Genomic DNA, 6,000 nt, shown 5'->3' with positions numbered 1-6,000 from the left:
CGTCTGCAGATCCTCAAGTTGATACATGACTCCAAGTTGGCTGGTCACAGGGGGTACAGAAGACACAAGAGTTCCTGAGCAGATTCTTCTGGTGGCCAACTTGCCTGAAGGATACCAAGGACTATGTTCTCTCTTGCGAGGTATGTGCCTGTTACAAGACTCCTCATGTGGCACCTACGGGTCTTCTACAACCATTACCTGTTCCGTCCCGCCCTTGGGGGTCTATATCAATGGACTTTATTGTGGAGCTGCCTACATTGGGGGGCATGAATACAATCATGGTGGTAGTTGATAGCCTGACTAAAGCTGCTCATTTTGTTCTGTGCACCGGCCTCCCCTCAGCTAAAGATACAGTGAACTTGGTTATACAGAATGTCTTTCGGTTGCATGGGGTTCCGGATGAGATCATCTCTGACCGTGGAGTGCAGTTCACTTCAAGATTCTGGAAGGGGTTTTGCTCTGCACTCAATATTAATGTCTGTCTCTCTTCCGCTTACCATCCCCAGACAAATGGTCAGACTGAGCGTACCAACCAGACGCTGGAACAATATCTAAGATGCTATGTCGGCCATCTCCAGGATGATTGGTTGGAGTTGCTGCCGTTAGCCGAATTTTCATATAACAATTCTCAGAGTGCCTCCACTAAATTTACACCTTTCTTTGCCAATCTGGGTTATCATCCGTGTATCTTACCTAGGTCTCCAATTAATTCTCCAGTTTCGGCAGTGGAGGAAAGGCTGACTGCGATGAGGCAAAATCTGGAGGTTCTGAAGGAATCCCTGGCCACAGCTCAAGAACATTATAAGAGATCGGCTGATGGATTCCGTAAACCTGCACCCATGTTCAAGGTAGGAGATTCCGTGTGGTTAGCAACTAAGAATCTGAAGTTAAACGTTCCTTCACAAAAACTTGGACAGAAATTCATTGGCCCTTTCAAGATCAACGGTATTGTGAGCTCTGTGGCCTGCCGGCTGAAGCTGCCTAGGACTATGAAGATACACCCAGTTTTTCATGTATCTTTACTAAAGCCTGTATCTCCTAATACCTTCCAGGGACGTGTTGTGCCACCTCCGCAGCCTGTGGTGATTGCTGGGCAAGAACAATTTGTGGTGGAGGAAATTGTTGATTCCAGGAATCGGCTCCAATATCTGATAAGATGGCAGGGATATCCCCCTGAGGAAGACTCTTGGGAACCTGTGGAAACCATCAATGCCCAACAGAAGATTTCTCATTTTCATCAGAGATTCCCTGAGAAACCAGGTCCAGGATTGTCCTGAGGCCGCTTCTAAGGAGGGTGTAATGACAGGACTCGTAATAAAAAAATGTTCACTTTTTGTGCATTACTGCCCTTTTCCAAGATGGCATCTTTGGTCTCATGTGCACTGTGTCTTCCTGCTATAAAACTCCACCCCAGCCTTCAGTCTGTGCTAGAGTATTCTGCCTTGCATCCAGCTCCTGACCTCTGACTCCCGGGCTATATACCTGCTCCTGTGAACCTGTGTGGTGATCCTGCTACTCTGCTCTGAGTTCCTGCTGCATACACCAGTTCCAGTAATCCTCCATCTGCTGCTCATGTTTACTTCCATCTGCTGGACATGTAAGCTGTTTCTGCTTTGCAAGAACCTGAGACTATTACCCAGACCTATAATAATTAACCCTTAAAAAAATCCATCAGACCAAAGAATATTCCATAAAAATAATATTTTTATTTAGATACAATCACAACAATATCACCAAAAAATTATATATGTATACAGAAATCTTTATTAAAAACAAGATAAATTAAAATAAATAACTACATTTATTAAAAACACATAATGTACATATAAGTATATTTATCTCCTCAAATGAGGTTTTTTGGGGATTTAATAATTTACCAATTTTACAAACCCTGTATGTGCAGGACAGGGCAAACCCAAACTGATTGGTATATAAAAATATATTTTTTGTGTAAATATATAATTTAATTCGCAGCAAATACATTTTAATTATATAATATGTGATAAAAATAAACTATATTTATATAAATAAAAATAAATATAAAAAATGTGATAAAATATATATGTGTATATATACCCTGTGTATAACAATCAAATATTCAATTATAATAAAGTGCCTTAGTGCAATCAAATGAAAAGATATTTAAATTGTATACAAAACACAATGAATTGAATCAACAAGTGAATAAAAAATCCATCACCATAATATAATTGTATTTAAATCACAAATGCTGCAAATGCTGCTAATTGTGCCATAAACTATAGTGCAAAATAATATACCAGAAAAATCAAAAACAATTGGTGTGGGGACTATTGAAAACCAGTTTTGCACATATAATCCCCTTTTAAAACTTAGCTTTTAATATTAGCAGAATAAAACCCTGACCCAAAACAAACCTTGGTTAAATAACCAAAAAATATATATAAAATACCACCAATAGGTAACCTGTTGAGGTGCTACAATACAACCTACTGCTCACCCCTGCCTTGCTGTGGAGGTTGGCACCCTAAAACGATTTTTTGGCGCCCCCACTCAACGTAGCATTTATGCTATTCATCTTTATGGCATGCGGCAGCATCGGTCACCACATTATCTCCTCCTGATGAACCGTATAAACGGGGAAACGCGTCGGGGTGATGTCAGCACACGCTAAGTGATCTCTTGTCATTCCTTATCACAATTCTCTGGTCTGTTATGTCAGTCCCTATTGGATCTGTATATGTAATCAATGTATGTCCATGACAAACAGGGGACTGATACGGTTATCTTTTGATAAGTATATTGTTGTGACACGGTTCGCTATTGAGCGATGTGCTGCAGTATCATTATTATTATCCTAAGTGGGGATGTTTGTTAAGATTTGTTGGGGTTTTATTGTTTTCTTTTTTTCACCACTGCTCTCCACTATATTGTTTTCCCACCTACATTGATAGGGACTATATAGGGAATTTAGGGACAGCCTACATTGAGTGGGGGCGCCAAAAAATCGTTTCTTAGGGTGCCAACCTCCACAGCAAGGCAGGGGTGAGCAGTAGGCTGTATTGTAGCACCTCAACAGGTTACCTATTGGTGGTATTTTATATATATTTTTTGGTTATTTAACCAAGGTTTGTTTTGGGTCAGGGTTTTATTCTGCTAATATTAAAAGCTAAGTTTTAAAAGGGGATTATATGTGCAAAACTGGTTTTCAATAGTCCCCACACCAATTGTTTTTGATTTTTCTGGTATATTATTTTGCACTATAGTTTATGGCACAATTAGCAGCATTTGCAGCATTTGTGATTTAAATACAATTATATTATGGTGATGGATTTTTTATTCACTTGTTGATTCAATTCATTGTGTTTTGTATACAATTTAAATATCTTTTCATTTGATTGCACTAAGGCACTTTATTATAATTGAATATTTGATTGTTATACACAGGGTATATATACACATATATATTTTATCACATTTTTTATATTTATTTTTATTTATATAAATATAGTTTATTTTTATCACATATTATATAATTAAAATTTATTTGCTGCGAATTAAATTATATATTTACACAAAAAATATATTTTTATATACCAATCAGTTTGGGTTTGCCCTGTCCTGCACATACAGGGTTTGTAAAATTGGTAAATTATTAAATCCCCAGAAAACCTCATTTGAGGAGATAAAATGTACATATAAGTATATTTATGTGTTTTTAATAAATGTAGTTATTTATTTTAATTTATCTTGTTTTTAATAAAGATTTCTGTATACATATATAATTTTTTGGTGATATTGTTGTGATTGTATCTAAATAAAAATATTATTTTTATGGAATATTCTTTGGTCTGATGGATTTTATTAAGGGTTAATTATTATAGTTTTTTAATTCGACCATACAAGGTGTTATCTCTGGTATCTTTTTCTATATAGGTTTTTATTACCCAGACCTCCCTGGTTGAGCTAAGATATTATTTTATCTGCCTTATAAGCATATCTATCTGTGTTTTGGACTAAGCAAGGACTTATTCGTGTCAAGTATCCTCAAGAATAATTGTGCTTCATAGACTTTCTGCATGATTGCATTTTCCTCTGAAGTTTCCTATAGACTGCCGAGTTGCATTTGATATTTGCACCAAGTGTTGTGGACTTGAGTTTCTCTCTGCACCTGTTTGAATCACCGTGTGATAATATAGACTTTATCACTTATAAAACGGTGTCCTGTAGTTGTCTTGTTCCACGCAAAGAGTTTCCTGAGTTATCCCCTATAATTATTACAGGAAACTCTAGCCTAAAAAAAGACTACTGGAACAATGACTACAGAAAGCAGACTAGAGCAGGTGTTTTCCATAATTAGATCACTGCAAAAAGATGTGGAAGGTCTGCAAAAGAAGTTTGGAAGCTTTGAATTCAATCAACAAGTGTTTGGACAGACTTTGCTGGACTTAGGGCTGTATACAGAGAATTGTGTTCACATGTGAGGGCAGCCTGAGACACTGATGTGTTCCACTAACTCCATTCACCCCCCCCTCAGGGAGCAGAAAGCAAACTACCAGTTAGATGATTTCTCTAAGTTTCTCCTGTTTATTTTTATACTGTTTTGTATAAGTTGTATGTCTTTTTATTATCATATTTTTATACCTTTTTCTTACTGAAAGCACTGAACCTTTTTGTATTAAAGTATAAAACTTTAACAAGTTGAACTTTGAATGTTCTAAAAGAATCCATAACCTAAGGTGTTTGAGCCTTATGAGTGATAGACATTATTAGTACTAATATTTCTGGGACTCATCGCCCGTGTACTCGATGAGTTGTGGCAGCGTGTATGAGCGGGTGTGTGGCCTGAGTCGGGGTGTGATTTATGCTCCCATTACAGCATAGGACAGAGGTTGAATGCTGGACTGAGACAGTGGGGAAATAGCTTAACCCTTGCAGGCACACTCAAAGTCACGTGCTGAGAGTGGGCACGTGACAAATTAGTTACACCACGGAGTAGGGATCCGTGACACAGTGCTTGGCCATAAAATGGGCCATAGATACCCTGAGGTACTACCTGCTAGGCCGTAGGTTTAAGCTGGTATCTGACCATGCTTTTCTGAGGTGGTTGAGGGGGAAAAAAAGGATAAAAATGCTCGGGTGAATAAATGGTTTTTAGGCCTCCGAGATTTCACTTTTCACGTTCCGTGCAGATGGGGAGAGCGGGCGGAGGTCTTGTGCAGCCTCCACAAGGAGGGCGGTATCACTCATTGCTCCTTATACCAGAGATGCTCCATGCGATGTGCAGATGAGGAGAGCGGGCGGAGGTCTCGTGTAGTTTCCATGAGGAAGGTGGTATGACTCATTGTGCCTTTTACCGGAGACTCTCCGTACAGTGTTCAGATGGGGAGAGTGTGCGGAGGTCTCATGTGTTGTTTCCACGAGGAGGGCAGTATCACTCCTTATACCGGAGATGCTCTGTACGGTGTGCAGATGAGGAGAGCGGGCGGAGGTGTCGTGTAGCTTCCACGAGGAGGGTGATATCACTCCTTATACCGGAGACTCTGTTGTGGTGTGAAGATGTCTCGCATCTGGCTGATGCTCACGTTTCATGCTGGAGATCAGGGTCTCACTTCAGGGAATTCAGACCTGTGCCTAATGATAGCGCCATTTGCAAATATTCTGTTTCCTGACGTATAACAGTGACACATGCAAAAGAGCGCTGTCGCATGACTTTCCTGACCGCATGGACCGTAGAAGAGGTTGTCCATTCCCCAGAATTGCACTTCAGCACAACGGAGTCGAGACTGTGCAGATTGTGCTACTTTCTAGCACAACTAAAATTGCACCAAAGTAGTATCACAACCATCTTGACCTAGGACTCACAGCCACGGGAAAAAGGAAGACTTAAAAGGGTGGACAGTGCTGTAAAAATGGACAAGCAGAGGCGACATCACATACAGCTAAGACTATAAAGATAGGGTGATCGTCACTGGCAGGAGGCGCCTGCTCTGCTTCCTCATGTTGCTCTTATTTCCGCTC

Source organism: Ranitomeya variabilis, chromosome 1 (assembly GCF_051348905.1).
Source record: "Ranitomeya variabilis isolate aRanVar5 chromosome 1, aRanVar5.hap1, whole genome shotgun sequence".
Lineage (NCBI taxonomy): Eukaryota > Metazoa > Chordata > Amphibia > Anura > Dendrobatidae > Ranitomeya > Ranitomeya variabilis.
Note: the sequence above shows the minus strand (reverse complement) of the source record.